This window comes from Larus michahellis, chromosome 21 (assembly GCF_964199755.1).
Source record: "Larus michahellis chromosome 21, bLarMic1.1, whole genome shotgun sequence".
In the NCBI taxonomy this organism is placed as follows: Eukaryota; Metazoa; Chordata; class Aves; order Charadriiformes; family Laridae; genus Larus; species Larus michahellis.
The window spans coordinates 3972454-3990687 of record NC_133916.1 but is presented as its reverse complement, the minus strand read 5'-3'; the positions used below and the strand labels follow the sequence as shown (position 1 = coordinate 3990687).

The window sequence follows — 18234 nt, the reverse complement described above, 5'->3', positions numbered from 1 at the left end:
AGCTATGGAAAGGGGTCTACAACTTCAGCACAACTTTTGTGCTCCCAAAGTAAAGATCAGCTTTACTGTCCGTCCCGAGGTCTAACCTAACTCTTAAAAAGCTCCCGCATTAGATATTCCACCTTTGTAAAGGGAACCGTACCGTGCAATTAAGACACTCGGGCTACGCTGGACAGGCCGAGACAGATACAAGCACTATGGATCTCCAAACGCATGTGGCCTAGAACCTATGGGTCACATAGGGGACATGCTTCCCCCATGCCATATACCCATGGTAATGCTGCAAAAAGTTTCCATTCAATCCCAGCCACAGCTTTTTTCCAGGATGCTTTAGAGCAGCAGCTCCTAAGGGACGTGAAAGCACGTCCGTATTGTTATTGTTGTTATTATTCAGCGGCGTGGCAGGGGGAGAAAGGGGCAGGGACAACACGGCTACTGGTCCCTGGTGCGTGGTGGACTTATGGCGCACGGCTGTTTGGTCCATATGAGGTGATGGAAAACTTTCCCCAGCATCAGGTGTTGCTGCTGAGTGTGAGCTGCTCCAGTTACACTCTCGGCAAGTGTTATAAACACACAGGCACAATCTAAATATTTATGGCACATGAAATCTCCCGTCTGCTGTTCCTCAGCAGAGAGAGAAGTGAGGAGGGAGGGTGGGAGGGTGAATTAAGAGGTGATTATTGTGCAGGGCCTGTTAAATCAAAATATGGAATCAAGATGTATTCAGTCCCCAGGAATGGTCACCACAGAGAGGAGCCAGGTGTCAGCTCCCTGACATTGATCCAAGGAGTTTGCCACAGACTGGGGTCAGCCGGCCCAAACCACAGCCGGGGGAAAGCGCTCAGCTTCCACCAGCCGAAACACCACTATTTTACACCAGATGGAAACATGGCCCTGCTTTCATGGTCTCCCTTTTCCGCTCAAGCACCTCCTGAGAGACTGATTGCTTCAGCTCGTAAAACCTTTCTGGGGCTGGGAAGGAGTAGAGCAGGCTGGGAAATTATTCTCTGCCCTTGACAAAAGTTATGATAGAACTTGTTTTCTTATTCTTTCTATTTTTGTTCAAATCTCCGGGGGTTTTGTTAAAGGCTGAAAAAAGAAAAGAAAAAAAAACCCAACCCCCAACAAAAAAAGAGAGACCCAGACTGGGGAAGTTCAATGTGTTTCTGGAACAATTGCCCATTGATACAACCTGTAAAGCACTGAGTATCTGAGGGTGATAGGACAGTCTTCCCAGAAAGAAGTGGAGCTGCTTTAGGAGAAATGGTCCACTGCAAAGCTTAGGAAGTCAGTATTGATTGAAAAGGCCCCACCAACAGAAATCCTGTCTGCACTGGTCTCTGGTGCTAGCAAATGCCATTTCAGCCCATTTCACCACCATGGCAGAATCAAGGACAAAGTGTTTACAGGTGCACACTAAATTTGGTTGGATAGCTGGACAGCCCACCAACAATCTCCTCCAGGTTGACGTGCTGGAGGGAAGGGATGCCATCAGAGGGACCTGGGCAGGCTGGAGAGGTGGGCTCATGCGAACCTCATGAAGTTCAACAAGGCCTGACGAGGAGAACAGATTGCAAATATATTTTCAGAACCATAACACACTGCAATTCCCAATGATGTATCTGCCCACAGAGGAAGGACATGGAAGGCGAGAGCATCATCCTCGCTGATAATGTAAATTCAACCAGGAACACTGACCCGTGACTGGCTTGAGCAGACAAGCCCTGTGGAAGCCTGCCTGGAGAGCAGACAGACCAGCTCTCAAGGTGCTGCCCACACTCCGTCTTTCACATTTTGCACTATTATTAGAAGAAAAAGGCAATACAGAGGGCAGCTCCTCTACGGCGGAGTGCTTTTTCTTTACAGTGATGTTAAGACATCAGCAGTGTTAGTTACTGCATTGGCGGCTCTGACTGAAGGCTTGGCGATGTCCAGCTGGAAATAAAGCCAGTCCTTCCTCCATGTATTGGAGCCGCCACTTGCAGTGTTCCAAAAGACCCATTCATTTCTATCAGGAAGGTGACACCACAAAGAGTGACAGTTTTCCAGCTTCTGATGACTTTGGTTTCTGGCTGCCAGAAATCTAAGAGAACCAGCCCATGGGAATTTGTACACTGCTCTGTTTTCAAGGGAGTGTATTTCAGTTAAAGGTGGGGCCCCCAACGTTATTTTTAGTTCAGCACAAATAACGGAGCAGAAGGCTTTGACGTTTTTCCTGAACGAGTCCCAGAACCAAATTAAAAAATCTAGGCAATTTAAGCTCTGAATGGGAATTTATACAACCTTTCACCTTGATTTGTGCCGGCATTGGTGATTTTGAGCTGGTGACAGCAATGGGAGCATCAGCAGGAAAAAAAACACATGGGGTACGGTTGAGGTGAACTATACCAATTAATATCTCATTTTTCTGTCCAAAATATGGGCTCAGTTTCTTCTCAGATGTGCTCTGCAAAGTTGCTGAACAGCAACTCTTGATTTCAGGGAAGCACTCCAGTGCCTCAAAGGGCTGACGGCTCACTGTTGCCAAATTAGAGTAAACAAGCCAATTTCCACGTCCCCCGGAACTGCAAGCACGTCGATAATCACTCAGGAGAAAGTTTAAGTGGAGCCGGGCCTTAGTAATAACAAAGCCAGGGCACGTTCTAGTTGGCACACCCAGATGGATGTTTACACTCACACCCACGGAGGCGCCAACCCCAATCTCCTTCCATTGCAATGACAGGCCTGACTTTGCAGGGCTTCCAAAGGCATAACACCTCCTGCCCTGCAGAGGAATTTTACTCCCAGAAGGCTGAGAACGTTTTCCGTAGGAATCTGCAGTTGAGAAAGGCACTATTTTCCATGTTTCAAATACGCAAAGTGAGACATCATCTACTGCTTACGTTCTATAAGCCACACACCATCTCTGTTGCAAGCTGGAACAAAGGAACTGATTTCAGTGGACTTCTTGTGGACTCACCAGGGTTGCTTGTCCGTGAGACAAGGGGTAGCTTTTGAATTCCTCTTATTATGTATTTTCAGGGTCTCTCACTTAAGCCTTTCCTGTGCCTCTCTACAATCAACCCAGAGAAATAAAGTACCTTCCTCTAGGGAGAGCTCAGCTGCCTGCACAGCCAAAGGTAAAGCTACTGTGGACATTAAGAAGCCTCCACGCTACCCTGTGTCTGAGCTCAAATCTCAAAAAAGCCAAAAATCTCCAGCTCAAACTAATAGACACATCTGCCAACAACTTCTTTTAATTTTTTGGAACTACTCTATAGATTATTTCATTGCCAAGAAAAAGAAGAGATATTTATGATGGTGACTGAGAAGCCTTGAAATTCCAAGTCAGATCCTCAGTGGTGTAAACTGGAGCTGCTCCAGCGAGTCGAGGGGACACTGCCAATTTACACAGGTTGAACTGGCTCTCTAGTTGTACCTGCCCGACTCTCTAGCACACATGGACAATTAAAGGTAGCTTATTGAGGTACTATATGAATATCTGCCACTCTTTCCTCTTGAGTCATCCAGTTGGAAAAGAAATATAAAGGCGCAAATACAGAAGTAAAACCAGACATTTGCTCCTACCTTGAACTTAGAGGTAGCTGGCGTTGCAGCTTTAGCATGAAAATGGGAACTGAAAGCTGGGTGGACACAGAACGCCTGCTGATACAGTGTCAGGTAGTTTCCTTGAAGGCACCAAATTTGTCCTGTAAATCGGAGGCAGGGGGAAAAATCTTTAGTTTGTAACTCAGGGTTGTGAGTATTAAAAACAGGTAAGACAGGGAGGTGTTTCAATACCAAAGCAACAGGAGCACGGGGGAGTTCTAGAGATATAGAAAACACGTGCTTAACATTCAGCAGGTGCTTAGGTCTATATAAAGTGCGGCTCAATGAATTTCCAAACTTTCCTGTCCCAAGGTTCTTCATGAACAAAGCTTCCCCAGGTGGGTCTCATTCAGAATCGGGGCCTTACTGAACATCAGGGAGGTTCTTTTGATCTGTCACTCTCCTGGTTTTCATTATGACTGAGACATCTTTTTGAGAAGGTTAAGGAAATGTGTATTAAATAATGGCCTCTATTCTTAGTCTTTGGAATTAAAAAAAGAAGTATGTAGTCAACAGAAAATACACATGCATTATGACAGCATGCAACTGAGAACCTTCCTGAAGGTGTGCACCAAACATACCAGACTGTGGTATTAGCAAACACATACAGATATGAGTAACTTTACTCGTGGCGATAGTATCTTAAACTATTTAAATGATCTTAAAGTACTGACACTGGTAAAGTGACTCCCAGGATTGAGTGCTGCAGGATTGGGCCCCATGTACTCTGCAGAGCATTTTAAAAAATTTAAATATATCTAATCCCTTAAAAAAATGTAAACCAGTTGTGACCTCCTGGCATCCTGTGAGTTTAATGGGGAGTTTTGTCTGCACAAGGAACGATTCCTTTGTTAGATCGGAACATGCTGAATTTAATCTCAGAATGAATTTTTATGGCCAAGACATAACCCACCCTTGAAAAGAAAGAGAGTTTCTAATGGAAAGGCTGACACAATCTGAATTATAGAGCTATAAATGACAGCACTTTAATCATTCGATTAAAGTGACCGGTCACTTCCAACAAAGGGGTGCTTGAGCCAAAGCTATTGCAGCAGGTGGAAGGATCCTCCGCTGACTTCAGAAGGTCTTTGGATCAGGCCCAGATTGCTCGTGGATTTCAACTACTTTTATAATCATTTCAATCCTTATTCAGCTAGATATTTTAAACACGTGCTAAATATTTATTGTTTGCGTAACCTGGAACTAGTCTTAAGTTTTAAATTAGGCCTGGGTGTAACTATTTTGCCAACCGGTACTGGGATGAGCTAGTTTAAAGAGGCTTTTACTTGAATTTGATATCACATTTTACTAAGCTTTTTCATGTTATCCCGATTGCTTTACTGCAGTCGTCACCTTTTGTTAAAGCACATATTGACACTGTGGTGCAGCGATTTTAATTGTGTGGATTTAAAAAAAAAAAAACAAAAAAACCCAACCAAACCACTTCTCCAATTATTTGGCGTTTCATTTTCTTTTTTTTTTTCTTATGTTTGGGGAAGAAAAGACACACACACACAAAAAAAGAGAAAATGGAAGGTTGAAAATGATTGGGTTTCAGGAAAAAAAAAATATTTTTGGCAATGAAATCAGGAAAAGCAGCAGGATTTTTGAATAGTGAAGCTCGCCAAGTAAGCCAGGGAAAAAAACCTGAACTGAGCTCTGAAACTTTACCTTCCTTTAATTATACAGGTGACATTTCAGACATTTAGTCTGATTTTTTTTGCATCTGCATATTGAAAACACCCTTTTAAAAATACTTTAAAAAATAGCTGCTACAGAACATTTATTTAGTGAAAAGTAAATCTTATAAAAATTCAATTGCAAAGTAGTTAAGGTATTTGAATTTTTTTTAAAGAAGAAGAATCCCAAGAAAGAAAGTATTTGATGGCTAATAATCTCATTTCAATATAATAGGACCTTTCTTTTGCAAAGAGCAAGACAGGTTAAAAGATATAATTATGACTTTGCAAACTCTCCCAAGTGCTACGAGATCATCTGACAGTTCTGATCCCGGGCTCAGCTCTCAAAGGGGAAAAGTCTTTGTCTAGTTAGAGAGTTAAAGAGACAGGATCCCTATTCCACCCTCTGCCTACATTGCAATTTAACTGTCAAAAAAATCCAAGCTGCAAAATTGTCTTATTCCAACACAGCGCAAGAAAAGAGAGAGAGGTTTGAAACTGACCTGTCAAAAGCACCCTGTTTAAAAATGTATAATATATTTTAAATATTTTTTTCCGGAGGTACTTAAAGGTTAAAGATGTGCCAAAGAAGTAGGATGGATTTTTTTTTCCCCCCTTCACTAAAGCTTTTTAAAACAATTAAAACAAAAAAAAAAAATGTTTCAAAATTAGGGATCATCAGTGTAAAAAATCCCCTGAAGATCAAAAGGAACACATTAGAATCACATTAATTCCGATTAAAAAAAAGAGAGAATAAATCCCCTTTTTCAATGGAAAGAGAAACTTCGAGGACATTTAAATAGTGTTTTCATTGTCAAAATTTACAAGAAGGTGGAGCAGAGCGTCTGGAAGAGATGGAGACCAAGGCAAGCACTGAGCCATGAGGAGAGATACGGAGGCTGCTGTTGACAGTCCGTCCTGGATATTCTTGGGCTCTTTAAAGCTTTGCTTTTTTATGTTTCAAAATAGTGAAAGGAGGAGAAAATATTTTTCCCAAGTAACCAAACAAAAGAAGCCATTCCTTAAGGGGGGGGGGGGGGGATGGGTTTCCAAGGAGCCACAAACAAACAATTCCAAATCACTTTTTTTACCAAATATAGATGGCAAACAGACAGCTGGACGTGACCAAAGGCTTTTACAGAGTGCCACCCGCGTGGCATTCTGCAGTACCAGCAGCACGTGGCGTTGCACCGACGCAGACCCGGTCTGTTGGACTGCAGGACCTCCCCCTCTGCTCCTTCAGGGCTGCCCCAGCAGGATCGGGCCCTCAGGTGCCTTAGTCAGCGGGGTCTGGGGGCCACAGGAGTGCCAGGGTGGGAGCTGTAAGGTGTGAGCTGTGTGCTCATCCCAGAGCAGGCAGTGCATTACCCTAAGCAGGGTGCAGGGGCCGAATTTCCCTATCTTTCATCCTACTACAAGTCAGGAGTGAGCTCTTCATCAATCAGGAGTCAATTCCTCAGACACAGAAGTTTCCCCACCTGACAGAAACCGAGTGAGAGTGTGTTTGGGTCCATTCATCCACCTCCATCCAGCCCCAGCAAACACCTCAACACCTCAAATTGGAGCAACTGAGAGGGCTCTTGCACTGGCAGCCTCTTTGTAGCCTTTATTTGCTGCAGGGAGGCTCGTCCTCCAAGGAGACAGTTGGGTTTTCCTCCCTTCTCATCAGCAAATTGTGACCTGCTCCTTCCCATATGTGGCTTGACTAATGGTCCTGCCGTACGTCTGGCAGGGCACAGGCCACGCTGTGTCACAGACGTGACTGCAGGCACCCGGCAGGAATGGCGAGCCAAGGGACAGGCAGAGACACGGGCGAGAGATTTGTAGCTTTTGGACAAAAGGGTTGCAAAATAACGTTGCTTCCCCTTTAGATCTTGCTCATAAATGAGTCCTCTCCCAGATGCCTGGGTCCCAAACCCACCAAGAAAAATGGGAATCTCCTCTGGGCTCTGCAGTCGGCCCTTCTAACCAAGGGCTGACAGGGAGGGCTACCAGCCTGTCTTAGCCTCAAAGGCACGAGCTAAAATCTTTCTAGGACTGCAAGCCAAAGGACACTATCTCAGGGAGTTCCCCAAGTCACAGAAGGTGATGAAAACAGTCTTCACTGAGTAGCACTCGCAGACAAACATATACTGCCTGCAGGAGGGCCATGCAGCTGGGCTAATGCCAGAGACTTTAAAGTGCTTTGAAACATACCTTTATTTAGATGTATACAAACACCGGAGCCATAGGCTTGGCGTACCCAATAAATACACCTTAAACGGTATCAGTACAATCCAAGATAACATGGCACCAGCAAGACAAGTGGCATAAAAATTAACCTACTCCCCCTGCCAATTTTCCTCCCTTTCCAGCCCTCTTCATCCTCTCATTTCCAGGTGGGTGGGGAAATAGATGAGCTTTGCAACAGCACTGAGCGTCACCGTCAGACACAGGGAACTTGGGAATAAGGGTAAAGCCACAGCTGCGTATTGGTGCTTATCTTCAATATTTTAATATATATAAAACTGGTAAATTGGGGTGTGACCAAACTATAAACAAACAGGGATAGGGGACTTCATTAAAGCATCCTTGCAAATTAATTTGTGTACCTCCTGCTGCATTAGGAAGCGTGTCAACACAGTCCTGTGTTTCCATAGGACCTGCAGGGTGACCAGGCTTTAAGTATTACGCACTAAAAATTAAAGCCAAACTGGACTCCTGCCCTAGGAAACTCGCCAGATTTCTGCTCTTAAAGGAATGATAAGCCTTTGGGATGCTGCTTTTCTGACTGTGCAGAATCAGGGTCAAGGCCAGGATAAGAGCACCTCATTAAATAGCTCTGACCCCACTTCCCTTAAATCTGGAGGAAAAGTCTTCCTTGAGGAGCAGGACCAGAACCCAGTAGCAAGACAAAGGTGTGCTCCTGACAGCCCAAATGGATTACACTAGGGTGAAGGGCTTTTTAGAAGGTCTTCCTTTTGTGTATGTTGCCCATAAGAAGATAAGAAAGCCTTCTCCATCCCTTCCATTAAGCCCTCCGGTGCCAAATTCTCATCAGTTTCACTCAGCCTTTCAAGGGATGAGATGGTGATAGGGCTTCCCTGGTGTAACCACGAGCAGGATCTGGGTCTCCTTGGTAAATACTGTATGCTAAAGCTGGCTTCCTCGTGCCGCTGGAAAGCTGCCGTGATTCTGCCCCTGTATGAACCAAAACTCATCTGCTTCACACGTCTTCCTCCTAATCCAACCCGTTCTCCAGCTCATCTTCTCTTGTTTGTGATCGGTTTGGAAGGATTTGTGCCTTTGTGTCAGGGACAGTTTAGTCGCTTGCTTATGACAGCACCAAGAGGGCTGCAGGTGGCAAAAGGGAATTCCTGCAGTGAAAATCATGGATGTAGTTCTGAGGAGACACGGACAGTGGGGAGTAAGACAGTGTGAGTGTCACTTGGTGAGAAAACAGTAGAGAGTGGCAAAGAGCCACGGCACACACTGATTCGACACGTGTTAAGTGTGTAGCAGGAGCAGAAATATTCACACGAAAGGAGAGAGGAAGTCAGCAGGTGTAACCTCATGAAATTACACAAGACAACTCAATGCTTGGGTTTACCATTTTCACTTCATCACTTCCCTTCCTTCCTATTGCTGCAGAAACCACCCTCATCTGAACATCCCCAATGACCCTTTCCATCTGGCACCCTCTTACTGGCCAATTCAAACCAAAGGCCGTGGTCAATACTAACAGCTTTGCCAGGATTTTCTCAGATAGGGGAAACTTGCAGGAGGTGTGAAGCTCGGGATGCTGGCTTCACACAGCAGAGTCCAACCCTACAGAAGCAGAGTGCCTGTCCTCGGAGCAATGTCTCACCACCAAACGAGACAATTTCAGCTGTGCTATGAGCTGAGCTGCCTTCAGGCTGGGACAGGCTCAGGCGACGTCCCCACTCTGCAGTTGGTCCCCCCTCAGCGCACAGCACACGTTTCGGTTTGATTGATTTTGTAATTGCTCGTTTAATTGAACAGTTACAGCAACACTATCAGGAAAAGGTTTCAGGGCTGAGAAGGGGGGTGGGAGGGTGTGGGGGTGGAAGGGGAATTGGAGCTGGGGAAAGAGCAAAATGGGTTTTTCCCTTTCTCTTAAGATGAAAACAGAGAGAAGAGGAGGCAAGGAGCCGAGTTCCCTTTAGCAGGCACTGAGGAGGAGGAGAGCTGAAAACAATGAATTACAAAAAGAGAAGAAAAATGAGAAGTGGGTTGAAAAGTGTGGCAGGGCCGGAGGGTCCCAGGGACTGCTTAGCCTCTAACTGACATCCTCTTCCTGCTAGCTGTGAATGCTGGCATGAGGAAAATGGGCCACAGAGAAGGAAAGCTGGGAAGCTGTGTGAGCTGGAATGGGGGGAACATGCAGGAGAAGGTGGGAGAAGATGGCTGTGTGCCTAAATAAAAGGTGCATGAGCAACATGGAGAGACAGGGAAAGAGATACCCGCGTCAGAGAAGCTGCAAAGAGCAGAGTGTATGAAAGCAAAACGGATGTGTACAGGAAGGTCTGCATTTCAAGCACGAGGGTGGCATGCGTAGCATGTCTTGTGTGAGAGGTAAACCTCCAGGGAGTGGGAGAATGGACCAGCAGGTACACATAGGAAAGCTGGGATGTGCGAGAGTGAAGGGAGAGTGCACATATATGAAAGGAAAGCAAGAAACATAATGAGATGGAGGGACACCTCCGCAAAAGGAGGTGAGCGTGAGAGAATCAGGACACATGCTGGCTGGGTTTATCAGTAAGCCTGCTATTGGGTATGCTCTGCTATCAGGCTGTGATGTGAGGTTGCCACTTCTTTGCAGATCTGGTGCCACGCTTCTTTCCGTGTCTGAGCCTGTGCGGGCACTGCTTCCATGTGTCTGTGAACGTTTTGGAGCATTTCTGACGCCAATCTGCATACACTGCCTAGGTGGGTTTCCCAAAGGGGTGAACATCTTCTAGTTGTTGGCATGGTGGGCATTTGCATCACTTTTCACAGAGTGTTTGTGAAATGGGGTGGGCATGGATGTGTGTAAATCCGTTACAAGCCCATCTATGCAGTGGGCACAGCGCACCTCTGCCTCAGCTTCCACGAGTCCAGATGTGGCAGTGTCACTGTGTGCCCCTCTGTGGTATGTGTGTGTCTGAGCCAGGAGCATGTGCTTGTTGGGTGTGTGTCAGGAAAAGGACAGGAGAATCCAGACAGGGTCAGGGGGGAAGGTGCACGCAGAGGCCATGGTGCAGCTCCACAGCAAAGGAGATCAGGTTTCAGGAGAGCCTGGAGCTAGGGCTGGAGGGGGACAGGAGGTGGGCTTTGCTGCCTGCATTCCCTGGCAGGCAGCACAAGGCAGGTTTAAAGAATATCCTTCCATTTAGGAGTTTGTTTATTATTCTTAACTAAGCAGCTCAGACAGGCAAGCCGGCAGCACCATACCCACACTGACTTCCCAGGAAGGCAGGGAAGGGAGGGACAGGAAGGCAGATTTCCAGACTGGGGGACAAAGGGATTTATGTACCACTGGGATAGGGAAGGGGGCAAAGCTGCTTTGCCAACTATTTAGAAAGAGTGTGGAAGACACTCGGCTTTGGGACGTCAGAGTGGAGTCTGGGTGGGGTGCAGCTGGAGTATGGCAAACAGGACCATAGCTGACTCGCTGTTCCAAAACCGAGCAGCACCTTTGGATTGGCTCCTCCTCTTATACTTAAGAACTTCAGACTTTTGTCTGAAATTCCTCAGAACCAGGAGCAGAGACTCGGCTGTGTGTTCTCTAGAGAGGAGGGAAAAGTAATCTCTTTCCTGTTATAATCCACTTATTCCGTCAGGAGTCACAGGGCAGCAAGGTAGTAGAAATTCTCTCACCTTGCAAGTGTGTCCATACCAGGGAGTCAATGCACATCTCCCAGCTCTGTGTTTTGGCTTGTCTGTCTCATCTGGCAAGTTTTTAGCTACTGCAGCGATGACCAAGAACACAGCAACCTAGACAGAAAGGAGAGAAAGTATTGGTGTGCGTTTCTCACAGGGACAGACCGTATATATCTGTGGGCTCCCTTGAAGCGTAAGTGACAGAGAAGGGAAAAGTTCTGCACATCTATATATAGAGCGAAATATACAGCGGGATTTTCCTGCATACTGCTTGTGCATGCATGCCAGCTCAGCTGAACACTGGCCACACATACAAAGACACACAGATAGCATTTTTCAGCCAGCACCTTCCACGTCTCTGGACTCCGGTGTGCAAGGGAGCGGTGCAGATCCAGGTGATGGGGCACCCACCTGCAGCGTGTGAGCACACCCCAAACCCAGCCCACGGCTGGACGGGAGAGTTAGCGTCCTTGCAGCTCAGAGGGCATGACTGCAAGGGAGGGACTATCCTTGCCATTTGCCGAGTGCCGATGTGTGTGCTCACACTGTCATGAAAATGAGGTCAAGGAAGGTCATTCAGTTCAACAGTATAAATCACGGAGGAAAGTAGAGTGGAAGCCTGTGAATACTCGGGAGATCTCACCAGTGGGGGGTGGCCGGGGAAGCAGAGGAAGGGCTAATGAGACCAAGAATGCCACACGCGGGTGAAGCAGAAGCAGCCAAACGGTGGCAGCCAAAACAGAAGGCAGGAAAGCCCAGCCTCAGGTCCTTTATCCTGCGCAATAACCAATGCTTCGTGTTAACTCACAGGATTATTTTGCCAGAGCAGGCAGAAAGGCTCCACACCCTCCAGTCCCAACCCGCTGACAGGAAACCTTTCACTGGAAACTCGCTTGCATTCAGTGCAAAATGTCTCACTTCTGTTAGCAATTTGTTCCCCATCACAAGCATTCCTGGGAGAAGTTTGGCGGGGGTAGGAAACAGGCCAGGAGGGCTGCATGCGGGGCGCTTCCACCTGGCGACCTGGTTAATAACACAATGGAGCAGACAGCCGGCCTTTCACCACCTCACACTCTCCTCCATGGCCCTCATTCCGCCTTTCACCACCTCCCCCTCCATTTCTCTCCTTTCTCCTCCCTTTTGCCAGCCTCCTCGTTCCCCTTCTCCACTTTCCCTCTTCTTTCATCCCTTTATTTTTCTGCTGCTATGTGCTCTTAGCACATTTGGACCTCATGCTCTCTCCCCTGTCTGCAGGTCTCCCAAACTCATCACACCTGTGCCCCACCACACTCTCAGGTATGGTAGAGCTCAGCACTTTATCTTTGGGCTTGATCTGAGCCTCCAAAATGCTTTTTTGTGATCAGTCTTCCCCCAGCACTCTCTGGACCGAAGTCTCCCTCTTTCCCTCTTCCCTTCCCCCTTCTCTTTCTCTCCCTCACATAATATTTTCCATATGAAGAAGCCTTCCTGAAGCCGCACACTGCCCTCTTGGCGAGTCTTAGGCGGGTTAGAGGAGACCCTGGGAGCCTTTAATCCTCTCTCTCTCGCTTGCTTTCATCCTCAGCCACAGCTGGACGCCCCATTGATGTGGAACAGACCAAACACCAGGCCTCTCGCTAAGCTGCTGCTGTGGGGCCTCTTCTCCTTTAGAGCCGAGCCGAGCCCGTGGCCCATGTCCTGCTCACAGAGTGCCTGGCCGGCGTGGCCAGCAGGCCCTGCACACACAGCCAGCGTCTCCAGCCCTGGCTTTGCCTGCCTCCCCCAGCCATGCTTTTGCTCTTATTGCTGACTAAAGCTACTGTCTCCCTGAGCCATCTTCTGTCGCCTTGTTCTAAGACAAGCCCCCACCATCCCCCTTTCTCAGGACTATTTAGCATCAACTCCCCACTGCCTTGCATCCCGGTGGAACATCACGCCTGAATGAGGGTGAAGGACTGGTTTGTGTTGCTCTGCCGAAGCAGCAACCGGTGGTGATGCCCCCAGGAAGGGCCTGGCAGGCTCCACCATCTGATGCATAAGGCCTTACGACTGCAGCCTGTTTACAATTTTGGGAAGAAGGGTCTGCTGTCTGTTCAAGAGCTCTCTTAAGGCACCCTGCGGGGTGAGGAAAGGATATACAGCTTCTCTAAAACTTTGCAGCGTACACAAGATGGGCTCACATGGGCACCTGCCTCTGGGAGCCAGGGGAAACAGAGGAGTGACAGGCAAACTGCCATGCCTGGGCAGCTGACGCCCCAGGCTTCGGTCACCGCACAGCCAGCTAGCTGAGCAGAGCGGTTTGTTTTCCTTGCAAAACATGGAGAATATCGCAAAGGCCAGCATTTCACCTTGGTGCCGAGCTCCCCGCAGCTAACCGGCTGCTTAGGAGCAGAGACAGGACTGGGCTGGCAAAGACAGCCCCCCCAGCCCAGCTGCGAAGCCCCCGAGCCCGGCACCCCATTCCTGATCTTCCTCTGCCCTCTAGCGGCTTCATACCCCCAACCCAGCCCTTCCCGATGGAAGGCAACAGAGAAGCGAATGTTTTTATCCTTGATTGGATGAAAAGCTCGAAAGAAACTTCAGGGGGCTTTGAGGACTCCAAGTAGATAGGCAGAAAATAAGTGGATTGATGAGAGAGCTTAGAGAAGGGGGGAAAAAAATGATCCAAGCTGTCAGAAACACAACCTAGGAGGGGAAATTAAAAGACCTGGGGATGGTCAGTCTGGAGTGGAAAGACTGAGGGGAGGCATGACAGGCGTCACTGCATACAAAGCAAGAGAAAGGGAATAACCTGTTCTCCGAGTTCACAGCGGATACAAAAGGGAGCAAGGCGTTTAAATAGCGGGAACAGTCAGATGTTTGGAGAAGCTTTCAAATAAGGATGGTGCAGCACTGGAATAGGTCACCAGGAGAACGCTGCGACCTAAACTAGTTAAACGGTTTAGAAATTGCATTGAGAGAGATGATCCTACTGTGTGTCACTGGGCTAGATTAAGTGACCTCCTGAGATAACATTCATCTACTTTTCTGTGATACTATCATTAAAAGCCATATCGATCCTCTGTCACAGATGCAGCAAAAGGACCAACTTCATTACTTCCTTGCTGCTCCTTAGTGACCAACATGCAAGGTCCTGGACAGGCTCCTGCCTCAAAGAGCTTCTCTCCTCAAAAAAAGGACCTCCAATGGACATGGCAAATGCAGATGCTCTGAGAAAGGATGAGGCATTGCGATGCTGCACAGTTCTTGGCTCAGTTTGTAGGCAACCAGTTGCAGAAACTGAACTAATTGCGGACTCCTGGGATTTGTTCATAAGAGAACGAGTGCATTCCCCCTTCTTGTTACTGAGCATCAAGTGCCTGATGAGAGAGGGATTTGGGGACAAGACAATGCGGAGATATCTAGCACAAAATGATTAGCCAGAATGTATTGTTAATAAGCTGCTTATTCATATAATTGGAAATTATTTGCAGCCAGGGTGTCAGTACAGTCTTTCTGCACTGCTCTGATGGAGCGAGGCAGGTAGGTACTGGCCCAGGGGAGACCACTGTCAGCATATCTGCCGGCAGTGGGGAGGCAGAGGAATGTACTGTCATTACACTTCTCTACTGTCATTGCCTTGAAGGGCACAGAAGGGCACAGGGATTTCAAGGGGAGGCAGAAGGGAATCTGCCAAGCCCCACTGACTAGGGGCATGTTTCCCAGTATGGCAAGCACAAGGTGTCTGGGGAGCAGAGTGGAAGGACAGTCCTTCTCCAGTGTCCTTACAACAGCTAGAACAAGAGTAAGGCCCAGAAAGCATGGAGTCAAGACCAGTAAGACCTGCCACTACATGTGCTTCCCAAAGCAGCTATTTGAGGTGGAGCCAGCTGTGGAAGATCCATGAGCGAGTCCACCCCAGAGCTGTGACAGCCATTGCTAACGGGAGACTTCAGTTGTGGCTATGATGCACACATTGTGGCTTGATGACTGAACTGGAGGTTTCTAGAAGTGGCTTTGTGCACCTTGAGGAGAGCTGGCTTTGTCCTGATTTCCAGGAAGCAGAGTTCCTTGGGGAGGCCAAGGGAAAGAAGGGGAAAAGCTACAGAAGCCGCTCTGCCCAGTGGGTGCACAAATACAGGGATGTGGCATTGCACCACCACACGTCCTTCTCCTTCCCTCACCTCCACTGTGGTTGAACCCAGGTCTGCAAAGCACCCAGGTTCAGGATCAGCCACATCGAGGTTTTTGTGCCTTTAGAAACAGAAACATTTCTGCATTTTTCTGAGGCCAAGGGCTGGCTGATTTTAATGATGTTACTAGTGGGAGTGTCAAGTGGTCTTTCCCAGGGGTCCTTTGGGGACAAGACTGAAAGTGTAGCAACGTGGTGAAGTGTGGCTTCCCTTGATGCAATGGTGAGAAGAAAATAGCTTCTCCTCGAATTCTGCCTAAGGCATCTGTGTCTTCTGAACTGGCCAAGCTCTGTTGATCGGGACAATTCAATTATTTAAGTGTGAACTTGGTTGCAAAACAGCAGTGAAGGATTTCTGTGCCAAGCCAAGCGGTAAGCCACTAACCTCAGCTTCTTCCTCCAGCAGTACCAGTGTGGGATAGGAGGGTACAGACAGAAGACATCTACTAATCCTCTGATCCGCCTTCAGTGTTGCCCTTTCTCTTGGCTCCAAGCCAGGCATGGAGCCAAAATGCCTCCTGCTTCTGCTCTTCTCAGGTAAGAGAAGGGGTGAGGTGGTATAAGAGGCAGGGGAGCTCAGGTACAGTGCTTCTCTTGCATTTGTCTAAGGTCCTGTTAAATGCATGATATTCCAGCATTAGGAAAGGGATTTTCTGAGAGTTTCTACCATGAAAGCTGGTTTATTTTCAGATGGAGAAACTCTCTGCACTGCTACAAAAGGAGATGGGCCAGCTCTAGTTCCTATTACCTGGAGATTCTGGCTTCTCCAGGACCAGAGGCCAACTCACTCTGGGCACAGGTTCCTCTTCAAAAACAGATACAAGTGTGTCATGAAAATGACATGTCACCTGGAACTCCCTGGCCCAGGTCCACCACTCCCTGAAAGGACCATGTGGTCAGTGGCTCAAGGGGCAGCTGTCTTGGCAGTGATTCCTTCTCTGCAGGAGCAATATTTAATAGAAATCACAGCTACTTAAGGACAGGCTAAAACTGTGTGAAAAAAAGGAAGACCTTAAAGCATTTGTTTCGTGGCTATTAAATGCCTCTTAGGAGCTGACTTTTAAGATGCAGAATCGCAGGTACTGAGGCACACCGGACTAAGCGCACAGCACACTGTACCTTTGATCCAGCACAAAAAGCAGTGCTGAGCAGAATGATCACTCTGAAAGCCTCTGCCAAGGAAAAGGAGAGTCTTTGGGAGGCAGCAAGGAAGCAAATATACATAAAAGAGTTGCTAATAATTTTGGAACTGGGATCATCCAAATGACAGCAGTGTAATACTATTTCAGCAGTCCCCAGGAATGACTAGCACAGATTTACTATCACACACGACTGACACAGTCTGCCGTTTCCTTACCAAACCTTTCATATCCTCAGTCTTTTGAAGCCTCCCCAGAGCCAGCTCAGGCCTGTTAACTATTCCATAGAAGAAATATAATTCCATGTATATTTGTGCTCACTGTATCTCTAGACACAAAGCTTGAAAAGGTATGAAAAGATTGGTCCCTGAGCACAGTACTAAGCTGTAATCGAAGCTGGAGAATCTCATCTTTTGACGACCACAGTTTCCTGCCTGATCCCTCCTTTTCTCTCGAATACACCCGCTGAACCCACCAACCATCACAAGAACATGGGCAGAACTGCAGCAGAACTAGCACTGAGCCACACAGCACAATTCCTTCCTTGGGACTGTTTCTGACTTATGCTCAAGCAGGACAAACTATCCCCCAACGCTACAACACAAAGAGCAGTTTCTACACCAGATCATCACAGTCAGCCATTTTTGGTTGAGGAAAACTACACTTCAGTGCAAAATTGCGATTTTAACCCCAAATATATTTGATTTCTGTGAAAGATGAATTTTTTACTTAAAGTAAATTTGTGTTATCCTTTACAATACAGTAAAACACGAATTTGGAATAAGGAAAAGACCCCATTTTCCTATTAGCAATTCAGAGGGATGCTGAGATACAACATTCCTTCTCTTTCCGGGGAGAGACCTAAATACTAGAAATTTTGAAAATACGGCTAGGAAGACTCTCCTCCCTATGTGACACATCACAGCCTCTTAAACAGGGAAATGCTCGTAAGCCGGCACTGAAACAACAGCATTCCCTCTGCCAGCCTGGCGCTTTATCCTCTCGCACAACTCCTGACACTGCACAGGGCACAGACGGACCCACACACTGCAGAACTTGCTTCTGCAAATGCTCCGCTGACTGCTCTCATACAGTCCTTTTCCCTACCCTTGTTTTGGCTTATTTACTGCAAGCATTGTACTGACGAACAGGTAAACAGCACAAAAATAATGGCTATATGAACTATGCACATGACAAATAACCAAAAAATCTGAGGAAAGCATTTGAATGTTCCCCAGACTCTCCTTCTCCCTAACCTTTTGTTACCTTATTGATAGATCACACGCTCCACAGACCAAGAATTCAAACAGCATGCTATTAAAATTTGTTAAATTAGTCTCCTTTTTCTCTATTTCTGTAGAAAAAAAGACAAGTTATTTTAAGGCTTACCTCAATTTTTGTTCTTTCAAATATTTTTGCAAGATGCCTTTCCCCCCCCTAAAACCACAACCTGAAATAAGGCACCCTAAGAATTTACTCAGCAACTCCTAGCTCACTAGATTCTTCCACAAAGTCTGAAAAAGGGAATAACTTCCTTTACCAGAAGCTTTATACTAACTCGTTTGATAATGGGTTGAGGATGCTCAGCTGCAAACACTGATGAGCGTCTCCCAGCTCTGCTGTGATGGTGGTAACAGGAAAGGAGAGATGGGGTGCTTTTATCTTAGAATTGCTACTACACCTAAATCCAGCAGCTTCTTCCTGTTAGAACTTGGGATACTATGGGAAAATAAGTTGTTATGGCAGAAGCAGAGAGAGCAGGCGGTGTGTGAGGTACACAGGACTGAGGGCCCATCTGAAGTCACAGTGTGGGTTT

General features: G+C 47.1%; 1 long non-coding RNA gene across 1 annotated transcript; it reads right to left on the bottom strand.

Moving 5' to 3' along the window:
* Nucleotides 1-3566: 3566 nt before the first annotated feature.
* On the bottom strand, nt 3567-17921 carry LOC141733780 (uncharacterized). Its single transcript, XR_012584392.1, has 3 exons — nt 17808-17921; nt 11127-11243; nt 3567-3689 (listed from the first exon to the last, which is right to left on the bottom strand). It is a non-coding gene; the product is annotated as an uncharacterized LOC141733780 (long non-coding RNA).
* Between the last annotated feature and the right edge of the window lie 313 nt (nt 17922-18234).